Source organism: Magallana gigas, chromosome 3 (assembly GCF_963853765.1).
Source record: "Magallana gigas chromosome 3, xbMagGiga1.1, whole genome shotgun sequence".
In the NCBI taxonomy this organism is placed as follows: Eukaryota; Metazoa; Mollusca; class Bivalvia; order Ostreida; family Ostreidae; genus Magallana; species Magallana gigas.
The window spans coordinates 54,300,292-54,314,226 of NC_088855.1; the positions used below are offsets into that span (position 1 = coordinate 54,300,292).

The 13,935-nt window shown below is 33.6% G+C and overlaps 1 long non-coding RNA gene across 1 annotated transcript; it reads right to left on the minus strand.

The window, feature by feature from the left end:
- Positions 1-9,221: 9,221 nt before the first annotated feature.
- Positions 9,222-13,332, minus strand: LOC105332036 (uncharacterized). Its single transcript, XR_010711600.1, has 2 exons — positions 13,175-13,332; positions 9,222-9,733 (listed from the first exon to the last, which is right to left on the minus strand). It is a non-coding gene; the product is annotated as an uncharacterized lncRNA (long non-coding RNA).
- Positions 13,333-13,935: the final 603 nt, after the last annotated feature.

Below are 13,935 nucleotides of genomic sequence, written 5' to 3' on the forward strand. Positions count from 1 at the left end.
ATTAACACCATTCAGTGCGCAGTACACATAAGTATCATAGTGACCAATATGTTATACTAGCAATTCAATGTCATAGCATGGCTATCTGTTTACATACGTCCCCCATTAAAAGAAATATCCCTAAGGAGATTCTTATGCCTGGCGCCTGGAGTAGGAAAGCGTCCTTGATCCACCCTTGATCAGACGAACTTCCTAGTGACATACCAGTCAGAACATTTATGTTAAGAGATAGTAACAAGTGACATGTTTCCACCTCCGGCTTGGAACATCATTCATCTACAAAAACAAATCTATAACCTGGATGTATACATGTACATAAAATCATATAACTTGATTATATCGCATTACAATCATGAAAACAATAATGAATAAAGTATGACAATAATTACCAAGATGAAATAACCATAGTTGAATATAATCGTAATTCATCATCAAAGTAATACTTAGTATGGTTAAGCTTAATGTCACATATATATACAAAGTCAATGCATGCTTGTAAGTTCACAAAATATCTCTTTCTTCTAAGGGGTGAGGTTAGCTTCATAGGTACGGAGTCCATCGATTTCTTCCTGTAGTTTTCTAGAGTGAATCACCAAATACAAGATTTATATTAGCACAAGATAACGCACATTTCTACTTTAAGACATTTTACACAATTCACATTTTAAATTTTCACTAAATTTCATAATTCCTTTATAAGGAATACACAACTTCTTCACGGCTGCAGGTTAATTATTCATCAATCATCGGCACCCGTGGATAGAGGGTCGGTGCGGACGGCGAGGCGACTTCTCGCGGAGCGTCTCCTGCGTTCCTCTGTTGCGTAGACATCGCGGCCTCTCTTCCAGGTATTTTCGTGCCAGCTCTGGGTCCGGTCTATAGTATTTGGTCCATGGAGATTCTTCATTTTTCTCCTCTCCAAGTAGTTGTTGTGCTAGTTTCGTCAAAATTGTCCCCGTGTAACTGGTCAATTTGCGAGTTTCGAGTCTTTGCTCCGTCGGGGTTTCTCTTGGATCCTAGTGTCTTTCGGGATTGGTTCAAGTTCAATAATGTCACTAAATGTCCATTTCTCTGGATTCGCTTAACAAAATACACTGTCTTTGGAAGAACCTTTCTTATCTCCGTCACTTTTTTGACAACCTGACCAGCAACCACCACAGCATATACCACCCCACGTTTTAATAGTTTTGCGTTGCTTATTTTAAACAATATTTATTTAGTGAATTTCATCATACATATTATAATAACAGTACACAGAAGATTGAGAAACAAGCCAAAAGGCTTATGTTAATCTCGCTCTCGTCATTTTACAAATGAGAGGTGGGTAAAATTTTCAATTACAATAACATTGCACATAAACATTGATTAGGAAAAATGTAAGAGAAAGAAAAAAGAATGAAAGGCGAGAAAAAAATAGCTGGAATTGAGTATAAGGACAATTGTATCAAACCAATAGATAATGTCTATACTAATAGACTAAGGTTACTTAAACATGTATTAATATTGAACCATAATGTTGCTTAGTAGCTCTAAATAAGCATTATATTCTGTGAACATACAGGTACATACAAATATAGTATTTAATGTAATACAGTAGTTATAGTAAAACAATAGGTGAACTCAGAACCTTTTACAGGTACATACAAATATGGTATTTAATGTAATACAAATATGGTATTTAATGTTATACAGTAGTTATAGTAAAACAACAGGTGAACTCAGAACCTTTTACTTTCAACAAGAAATTTCTGGACAAGGTAAAAAATATTGTTGTTTTCACTTTCGTTACCATATAACAATAATTCAACATTAAGAAAATATGGAAGTGTCAGGATTGTATTGATCCTAACTCTGGAATATGTATTACAGTGTAGTAAAAAATGGTCAGTACTTTCAACTTCGCCACAAGTACAAAGAGGCGAGTTGATTAACTTTCTTTGAAACAAATGAAGATTAAGACCACTACATTCTAGTCTTAGTTTGGAGTGAAGAGTTTGGCCATTCTGGTACCTAAATAAAAATAATTTGGGATTTTAATCCTACTGGTATGTAAGTATGTCTTAAAGCAATGTAATGAAGGATTTGATTGCACATTTTGGGGTAAAGCATTCCATTGTCTTATTGTAGCTGGGAGGATTGTATTGATCCTAACTCTGGAATATGTATTACAGTGTAGTAAAAAATGGTCAGTACTTTCAACTTCGCCACAAGTACAAAGAGGCGAGTTGATTAACTTTCTTTGAAACAAATGAAGATTAAGACCACTACATTCTAGTCTTAGTTTGGAGTGAAGAGTTTGGCCATTCTGGTACCTAAATAAAAATAATTTGGGATTTTAATCCTACTGGTATGTAAGTATGTCTTAAAGCAATGTAATGAAGGATTTGATTGCACATTTTGGGGTAAAGCATTCCATTGTCTTATTGTAGCTGGGAGGAATGAATTAAAATAAAGCTTAGTTCTTGTATTGATTTCTCGCAGTGGGTGCATTGTTCTTGTGTTGTAGTTATGTCCTTAAGTTTTTTGTGTTTGGATGATAGAAGATAAGTAATTAGGAGCCATATTGTGAAATATTTTGTGAAGTTGAATAAGACGATGATTTTCCCTACGTTTCGATAATGGTTCCCATCCTGTTTCTTTATATAACAGATGTCTGGATGCCAGTCTATTCCCTCCCATAACTATTCTGGCTGCTTCCAATTGTATACTTTCAATCTTATTGACCAAGTATTCTGGTATGTTGTCCCATATAATGTCTGCATATTCTAAGACTGGTCTTACAAAAGAAAAATACAGTTTTTGCGTTGCTTAATACAAAGTCATATCGTTATTGTTAGTGCCAAATGTAAACACAAATAAAACCAGGGGCTTCCCGCCCAAGACGAGGATTTCATGGGTTGCAAATTAGTTACTGGCAATTCCGCCATAAGTGAATTTATAGGGAAAACTTTAATATATTATGTCTTAAGACATTAAACAATGAAAACCTAAGCAACCTTGTCCCATACTCAAGATGTTGATAGCAAAATTTGATTGTTTTTACGAATAATCTAAAATCACTTACCAAAATTAGTCTTATAGTTTCTAACATAGTCGCTGTTTTATGTATTTCGAGTATACTGTAAAAGCACATATGTTCGTTGGGTCAAAATTTCGTTGTTTTAAACCAAATGCAATTTCGTTAGCATTTAATTTCGTCATATCGTAATCTCTTTGTTATCATTAATACCTGGGTTTAAAATTCGTCATGGATTTAATTTCGCTGATTTATACTATCAACGAAAATAACGAAATTAAATCCTCAACGAATATTTCTGCTTCTACAGTATGTTAAAGCTCTTTAACTTCGAATATACAAATAACCGAGGTGGTATGTTCGCGTTTGCTAGTCGGCGTATCTCAATACATGTTTTGATATCACAGGGGGTCATCCTGTCATACCTTTTTAAAAGCGTGCAATATATACAAAGCTAAGCTTATTCAAGATTATTTACATCTACATTATACAATAATAAAACTTATTTAGTTTATTAATTTTGTTAGTTCCTTCATAATAGCCAACACATACTCTTGTTTGTTATTTTCACTACAGGGCTTTGGGATTGATTTACGCGGTTTAGGGATTGGTTTGAAGCCTAGACCTACTTAGGGGACTATTTCATCTTTTTCCATATTTTCATCTAAGGGTACATTTTGGTTATCTAAGGGTATTTCATAGTCTTAACTATTATTTTCATCACATTGTTCTGACTCATGGGTCCCATCCGATTCTGAATCTACGGTATGATCATTCTTGTGTTTATACTGCTGATCATCCATGATCTTCTTAGCTCTTATACGTCTCTGAAGTTCTGCGAGGGGTATAACCTCTTCGTCTGAAGATCCTTCCCTTTCCCAATGTTTGGACTGTACAGCTCTTTCTAATGGTTCTGGTTTCATGTCTTCATTTTCTGACGACGATTCATCTTCTGGTGGCACCACATAGTTAGTCTTCCTTAGAGTTCTTCCACCATCTTCCGTAGTTTGTGAAAGGGGCCAGTGCGAAATGTCTGCCAGTCTGAGTTGTCGTGCATGGCATTTGGTGGTTAATCCAGTCAATTGATCTCTCACCACGAAACTAACTGGTCCTTTCTGCTCTACGATTCGATAATATGGTAGCCATTTTTTATCTAACTCATTTTGTCTTCTGTTGTTCTTAAGGTAGACAGGGTCACCTATCTGAAAATTTTCGTCTTTGCTTTTCTTATCGGCCTGAGCTTTCTGTTTCTTCTTGGCTTCCTTCATATTACGATGTACTAGCAGGAAAGCTTTATGTTGTTCTTGAAGGTGACTTCGATGAATCGTTAGGATGGAGACGAATTGCTGCCAACGTCTGATTAAGATGAATATCCCATGTTTTAGCGTTGTCTGTTATTTTCTTTACCATCACGTCATGAAGAGTTCTATGAAATCCCTCTACTTTACCATTACCTTGAGGACTGTAATAAGATGTTTTGATATGGTTGATGTTCAATTTTTGTATGTTATTTCTGCAAATCTATTTTTAAGGGATTCGTTAAGATCGTTCCAAGATCGTTCCAAGATGGGATTTTTTCAGACCCATCCGTTTCATCTAAATACCTTTTAATATAATCCCCAACTGAACCCTTACTCGTTATGTATGCAAGCATGGGGATCTCATGACCTTGTTTCCCAGACATAACACTGTACTTTTCAACTTCTTTTATCCGCTGTTTAAATTTTTGAGCATCTCCCTCAAAAGGAGTTATCACAGAAGATAGGGGCACTGAGAGTGCGGCTGTTATAGCTTTAACTTGATCAATGAAAAAATCTTTATCATTATCTTGTTCTGGGACTCGGTGTCGACATTCACGAGTTTAATACGGCCTAGCATCATGATATGTTTAAAAAGTATTTAATTTCATCTGTTCTTTTTCTGAGGACTTTTGACCTGTTTCTTGCCCTTTATTTTCTTTGTTCTGACCCAACCCCGTGAATTGTTTTTCTAATTGCTCCATTTGATTTTGAAATTCCTTTTTATGAAACCCATCACATGTCGTCATATTGGTTGCTTAGACAAAGTTGTTTACTTCGAGATAGCTATAAAAGACATATAGAAATGGTTCTTACCTTATTCTATTTTGAACTTCGCTCAGTCCTGGTCACTGGCACCAAGAAAGTTCATGTATACCTTCTGTCTTACGGATCCAATTGAGGGTAAGCTCAAACTTAGTGATCACAAGTACAGTATTTCTTTCTCAAGCGGTTTTATTAAAGCGTGATCGTATAGTTACAACAAATAAAAGCAGCCCAAATCAAAGAGTCTAAGAATCTGCTCAACCTCATTTCACATGGGTAAATATAAGATTTTACTTATGATGGACAGTTCTGATTAGTTCGGCCCATTTACGACGATCATGAGTGAACATTTAGTGTTCAAAATTAAGATCAATATTTTATTACTAAATAAAGTAACAAAACTGTCAAAACCGCCAATCAAAGAGTACGGATGCAGGATGTGAGTCTCCGAGTCCTGAGACTCGGAGTCCCCCCCCCCCCCCCCCAGGTATGAGGCATCACTTACTCATAATACGTTCATTCATACATGGCATAAAAGGTTACAAAGGTTAATATATAGAATACACAATACATGACTCAATATAGGGTACCAGAGCTATCGTTGCAGACACAGAATCGCCAAATATGACACTTGTTTTAATCTCTCAATTTCGATATTATTATGCCCGTATTATTCACCTGGTTTTATATCATCATTTAGGAATACTACACAGTGCTACAAGATTTACAGAGTTCATTCTGTTAATTATCATTAACACCATTCAGTGCGCAGTACACATAAGTATTATAGTGACCATTATGTAATACTAGCAATTCAAGGTCATAGCATGGCTATCTGTTTACACCGTTCATTTTAAAATGAACCAAAATTGGTAAACCATCAATAAATTATCGAAAAAGTGATGATGTGTTCCGTTTAAAGAGTCCCTTTAACTTCGTATACCATGATGACCGTAGTCGGACGAAGATCTTGTAGTTTTCAGCACGTGTCAATTACTGTCAATCAAAGTCCACGTTGTACAAATAAATGGTATAAGATTATTCCGGTTTGTAGGACCCTTAAATTTCACGTTAAATACGTTAAGTATGTATGCGAAAGGGATTTTTATGTATTTCAACTATTACAATCAACGTTCTTTCTTATTTCCTAACGATACAATGGGTATATCTGAAGTAATTCCACATGTGTTTTCAGCTGAACCGTCTCTTTAAAAAATGATGCACTTTAAAAAATGTTTTTGAAAGGTCGTTTATTTTGGGACCAAGTCAACGCACTTTGAATTTTTTTTTTCAAAGTGCGTTGACATCGTCGATATTAACGCACTTTGAAAACAATTGTTCAGGGTTTTGTCGAAACACATATACGCTGATGTAAACATTTATACTTTTGTTTTGCAGTCTCTTTTTTGAGTTTTCTAGTAGTCTTTTAGTTGTATAATTGATACTTTTATATACAATAAATAATTGGATAACCTTGTTGAGAACCCAATACATTCTCAGCTAACTTGATAAAGTTTCTCGATTCGATTTTTTCTTCAAAATGTTATGTAGTTTGACAATTTACAGATAAAGAACATATCGGGAGATTTGAATTATCCAAATATTACATAAACTGTATCGCTTAGCAACTGCCTTTTCCTGTTTTTATGTATGCAACTAATTTACTTTTTGTCTGGAACATTGGGCTATGCAAGAGACTAAAATGATTTTTATATATTGAAAATGGAGGTCATTGTATAACATATTTCAACCGGCTTCAATTGCATGTGCTTATATACAAACATGAACCGAAAAAAGGATACGTTACTTATGTTTATCAAAAATCAATATGACCCTTTAGAAAATCATTGCGAGAACAAAACGCAAATCTTAATGCTTATTTTGAAATTTATAATAAATATGTTCGTCGTAGTAACTTTTTTAAGTAATGAAGTGGTTTACTTGATTATAATTTAATAAGAGGGTTTATGGTAAAACACTTTCAGATTTTTAACATACCATTGTAGAAATTATTGTTTGGCCAGCTCATTTCAACGATATCACTATTTAATTTATAACAAAGCGTATTTCTTTTTCAGTTCTTGTATGTGTACTTCAAGATGCTGAATATCATATGGTTTGGAAGGAAAGATGAGGGTTGTTGGACCTTTTTCTGTAATCAGTTAAATGACCTGTATTTTTAGTTAATCCCAACCCCCATCCCGTTCTCAAAGACGGTAATTTAGTTCCACTATTGTTATCAAATAATCATACTATCAACAAATTAGAAATACAATTCCGGAGCTTGTGTTATATATACACTGGACAAAATTGCTAACGTACCATTTGAAAAAAAATAAAATTTACATCCTAGAATTTTTTAAAGATATATTTAATGTTTAAATAAGTCACCTAAATTATAAGTAAGACATTTAAATGTCCAAACGGATAAATGGATGCAATGTTAACCGAAGCGTGACTCTTCTTTAAAAATGCTCAAATCGTGCTCACACTTCTTTTGGAAAGATAAATCTTTAATTTCTTTTTTGTGATCTTATTATTGATGCATGCATTACTAAAACCTCACAAAAAACCCGACGGGGTATGGCGCGTTTGATCGCAGAAGAGCGTGGCAGGACAGTTGGTATAGTCTCTGCAGAATGCTCCTTTAGTGAGGTTAGAAAAAATGTTAATAATTGTACGATTACCGGTGATATTTGCTAAAGCATGACACAGCATGCTTATCAAATAAAAAAAATGTCGTTTAAGGTAGCCAAAGTGTTTAAAAGGCACCACACGTCAATTGCAAGGTTGTTAAGTGTGAGGGACCGAGCAAGAATTCCAAAGCGTCGCGTAAATACTAGGCGAAAAGACAGACAGATCCCATTTATACGAGCAAATGGAGCCTACACCTGATATTGATATGTGAATCACATAATGGGGGGTACCAATGTTTCATAAACAGTACTCAAAGCAACTGGTCAATAAGATTACAACAAATGATGTTTCATTTTCTGTATTATTATAAACTGTTAAAATAATATACTAATCAATCTTTGTTGCGTTCAGATCTAAAACAATCAAAGAAGTAGTAGGTGGTGCGTTAGCAATTTTGCCTAGTTTATATTAGTATATATATTCAAAGTGTGTTTAGTGTCTCGATAATAAAAGATGTTGACATACCTTCATAACGCACTTTGAAAAAAAATCAAAGTGCCTTGATTTGATCCCAAAATTAACGCACTTTAAAAACATTTTTTAAAGTGCGTAATTTTTTCAAAGTGTCATGTCACAGGCCAGCTACTTCAAATACTTTAAGAACAAACGGAACGCGATTTCTGCATAAAATATTATGAACTGTTGAGATGTGTAGACGCAGTATCGGCCATATTAATTTTTATCAAACGAGATATGTCTTTCAGTCACTTGTTAGGTAGAAACCATTGAGAGTATGAGATTTTAGTCCAAAGTAAAACAGAGTTATATATATTTGATAAAAAAAAACCCTGACAACTTGTGATATTTTTTTCGGTTCCTCCATTTACCCTCCACGCCTTTACTCGTTCTACTCCAGTACAGTTTTTGCACTGGTTTGATTTCAAAACAGTAAAAGACGAAGGTACGTTCTGAAACGTAAAGGTTTAGAAATATAAAAGCCTTGATATCATACGGTTTATATTTACCTCTTTGAATATTTTTTTTAGATTTTTCGTTCCCTTTTAGTGCAATGATCTGGGTCAAAACTGACATGCTTCTATGTTGTTCAACTCTTAAATATTGATTTCTAAATTGAAAACAAACTTGCGCATTAGGAGGTTTAATAAACTGTTTAGAGCAAAAACCTTAATGAACAATTGCATGGATATTTAGGGAACCATTCCATAAAAAATATATAGATCCCAGCAAAGCTTTTTATTGTTGTTTATTATTTTCGGTGGATTATTTTATCAAGCTTGTGAAACAAAGAAAATCTCTGTGCTAAATAAATTTATATGATAATACTAATTTTAACGATAATGATTTTGTGAACAGTTAATTTAAAACGTGACGAGTGAGGCAGACAGACAGATTGTTAATGTTTTCAGAATTGTACATTTCCCATACCTTTTTCATCACTGATATAAATTCTGTATCAACAGATGTATCGTAGTCGTAAAAATAGGTAACACTTTAAATCATTTTATTGATAAGCTTTTCAATGATAAACTTCCAGATTTCTATATTTATTTACAGAAATGGATTGAAACGTTCTTACTCGGGAATAATTAAATTCTCCACAGCGAGAGACAACTATCTTGCCATTTGTTGTTGGCAATAAATCCGACTGGATGAAAATCCGGATGGGTACGGATCGAAACAACGTCGCGTCGGTAAAGGAACAAAACTGCCACTCCAGTCGTGGTCTGAGATTTGCCTTCACCCTTAGGACTCGCTGGAGCGGTGCGACCTCGCTGTTGCCCATTTATAACTAGTTCTAGCGGAATATTGCCGACAACAGGAGTTACCCAGGTTATCACATAAACACCAGTGACAGGTATTCTATAGGATCCACTGTGTCGGATGTAACCCTCCCAGGTATCTGTAATTACTCTGTCAAAAGGTAAGACATGGAGTCGTCCCAGAGAGTTTCCATTTGTCGTTAAACAAGCATGGAAAGCAACTGGCGTGGAAATCGCTGAAATAATAAAAATGAATAAAAAATATGCTCGTAAGTCTAGCTCGTTTATTCATAGAGCTGCCCATTATATGTAAAAAGAAGAAACTTATTTTGTCTTCAGGTACACTCAAATTAATTTTGTATTATTATCTATTATTTTTCATATGCATGTATTCCTATGGTCCTTGTGAAAACCTTCACATGTTCTTTTGAAAAGTAAAAAGAGTGACATTGTAATTACATGAGCAAAAAAAGTTCTCACAAAGCTAAGCCATCAGTAGGTATAAAATTAATTTTAACAAAGGAATGCAGATCAATTTTACATGTTACAAACGTTATATGATTGAGTTATTATTTATTTAAGAATTCATTTGTATATGACACTTTTTAATTATATTATGGTTTCTTATTGCCACATAAAAATATACTAGGTAAGTGTACACATGATACCACAGATGTTTGGAAATTATTGAACAACTTACTCTCTTAGTAGAAAAGATAAAACCTTGAAAATTTACCAGAAAGTAAACCAGCATAAATATTATAATTGTAAAAAATTTCCTAGTACATAACACCATTCGATCATTTCTGGTAATCTGACAAACTTGTATGTCAAGTGACCCGTTTAGGAAAGGTTTAATATCTTCTAAATCCCCACCCCCTCCGTTAGTTGATGCATTTGATAGAAAAAATACAGTAAAAAATAGAGCTAAGTATCTTTTTATGTATCTTTCAAATCCTTTCAAATTAAAAAAAAATTTAGATGTGTTCAACGATTACGACACTTAAAACATTCATTAGTTTCTTATTTTTGCTATTACTCGACATATCCAGCACACAATTAAAAGAATACTCTGAAATTTTATAAAATATTAATTATTTGGTCAAAGAACGAAAAAAAAATTATAACTCATCCTGGGAAAATTCAGGGAACTTTATTTTTATAATCTTTATTATTATTTAACGCGATTGGTGAAATTTTCTTTACGAAAGGGTGACTGAGTCAATTATTATACAAATATAATACTATATATTTTTTTCTCGTTTGAATCTAATGCTTTATATTGAAAATATTTTCTTTTGTGGAAGTGATGAATATTCATGAGGTAGGCGGGGTTCGAAGGTGATTTCGGTTAGAATATGTTCGAGTAGTTTTCATTCTAACGATTACGGACGACACGAAAAAGTCGACTAGGCCGAGTACAATTCGAGTGCGCATGAATATGAACATCTTTTTAATTTCATGCAAGGGTAGGACTGGTGCAAAATTGTAACTTCTTCTGAACTGCGTTTTTATACAAAATTAACGTTGTATGTAACGTTTATGAGTTGAAAAATTGTTATTTTATGAATTTGATTGGGTAAAATGCTTAAAAAGCGCTTATTACGTCATCGTTCCCGGTTTTTTAAAGACCTATTTTTATTTATGACCGCAAGGTTACTGGAAAAGTAGACAGGGCCTAATTAACACAGGTGTTATTTACCTGGAGTGAGTAATTTTAAGTTTATTTAATTTAAAGGGGCATGGTCACGATTTTGGTCAAATTTTATTTTTCTGTTTTTATTATTTACGATGCTTTAGGAATGCATTTCTAATGATCAAATGAAATTTGGGTGCCAGTCGATGAGTTTTAAGCAAGATACAGGGCTCACAATTCTTCGTCATTTAAACAAGGCTCGTGCCCTGTTTTTGTTTACATAGGTTCAATATACCAGTAAAAAATCTTTTTCAGGCTGATTTGTCTAATTTTTTCTTCATTTTAAGCATTTTAAAATAAACAGTTCTTAACGATTAACACATTCATTTGAGGTCTAAAACTGGAATTTTCATTTCAACATTCAAATTGTAAACAAACGCTTTGTTTACATAGCGAAGAATTGTAAGCTCTGTAACTCGCTTATAACTCAACAAATGACACTCAAATTTTGGTTGCCTATTAAAAATGTCTTAATGAAGCATTGTGAATATTAAAATCGAAAAAATAATTGTTGACCAAAATCGGGACCATTTTTATTTCAACATTATCTCTGAAGTTTTATAAATAGATGATATCATATATAATTGATGAATTGATAATTTTCTGTCACAGTCTGGACAAACCGTCTTCCATTAATATTCTTGCGGTAATAGGCTGTTGAATATTTTTTTTAACACAACGAGAACGCATAGTAGACATTCTTTGAGGAAATTCGGGCCGTTTTTTATATCGTTAAAGAATAGCTTGTACTGCTTCATCAGAAACGTTTCTATTTTTTCTCTGGGGCAGTCTTATTCTCTTTACAAGCATTAAATTCCCTCTTATTCAGTTCCAACAACTAATACGTTCTTAGGTATCTTACTTTGGACATATTTCTCTTCGTGATGCAATCATGCAGTGTTAAAGTAGGCCTACCGATTCATTGCAAAGAAATGTTTAAAAATACGAGATATTTGCGGTAGATATAAAAGGGAATGATGCTCGTAAGTTAATTGAACCGCTAATTGATATCAACACATCCGGTCTCGGCGTCCAGCTGACACGCTTGGCCAAACCTGTCAATCAGGGCCCAAGCTATTGTTTCTTGTTTGATTGACAAGCGGTATGTCATTGATCTAAATGCAGGTAAATTTTAGGGGAGGAGGTTTAAAATAGGGTCTTTATAATATGCATAAAGCCAATGAAAAAAGTATATTTATTAGCTCATTTATTCGAAGCAGCGATGGATTTTACAATTTAGAATTTATTGACACAGCATTAGGAGAAACATATTAGCATTTAAAAGTGATATTTCGTTAAAATATAATTTTCATTAGCCAATATATACCACAATGTGCCAATTTTTTGGAGAAAAAATCAACTGGACCGACCTACAAGTAAACATTTTTTCAGAATTTCACCATTTGATGACTTTTCACAATGGTTTTCCTATATTTGAAAGAAAATGTAATACCTAGGGCAGAAATATAAAAACAAATATGAAAAAAAAGTAAAAATTTAGCCCTTTTATGACAGCGCCATGGGGTCCCAAAGTAAAAAGTGTTAACTTTCGAGACGACCCCCTAGCAACTCGGTCAATAAATATTTTTTAAATCTTAACATAATTGATAAAGTAGTAAATCTACATGCAAAAATAATTCATCAAAATATCTAGGTTAGGTATAATTAGACTAGGTCTCATTAAGAATGAAATGTTTCATTCTAAAGATTGTGAACATATTAGCAAATACGCATATATGATGCACAATTTAAGTGTTACTGACTGGATGCTTAACAGGTAGACAAAACTCGGCATTAACGGATAAAAAATGTGTGTTATGGTATTTTGTAAGTGAAGGAATTTTGTGATGAGCGACTACTTGTATCGGACGTCATTGCACAAAATGATGAATATATAAAAGAAAAAAGAAGGTTTCAATGTTATGTTTTATCCGATATGGAAGTATATAAGAACAATGATTTAAACAACATTAACACTTACCTTTATAGTGGTACGACCAACAGCAAAGCGGAAGGAGAAGTGTCACGAAAACAGCGGCCCGCATAGTTCTATTTGTGTTTGTTGGGTGAGATAGCGCAACAGTGAGAACTAATTTATAAGTCGGGTATGTCAATAAAATCTATATTGCGTTCCTTATGTTACACGTATGCCCCAATGAATTTCCAACTCCGCCTTTATAAGTTGTCCATACATTTCGGAGTAATTTAGATAAACATGCTTTATAATTGGTAATCAAGGCAAAAATATTTTAGTATTTGAAATAACTGCCACTTTTTCAGCAAAATAGTCATACATTTACAGCTCATATTGCATACATGCATATTTGCAAATTCATGATAATCAAAAACATATTACCAATTGGGAGGTTTCAGTCAAACGAAGCAGTTTGATTGAGTTTCAATTTACAAGTATATTTAAAGAAAGGAACACGTACATGTTTTCTTGACCTAAGCCTATTAGACTGAAAGATTTGATCCAATTCACTTAGAATGGACAAAATACCAGCTTAAACGGTGTTCTCAGAAATTCAAGTCCGGTTAATAGACAAAAAGCGTGTAAGCAGGTATTTACCTACCACGACTCATTTTCGTGTTGTAGATGTTAATATTTTTATGTATATTTTATAATGATATATAATTATAAGTTATTCAGTTAGTTGTTTATTTTTTGTTCAATATCTTGAAGTTTGTTGTTTTGTTTCGGTACAAGAGGTTCTCTGTTTCATTTAAGGAATGTAAGGA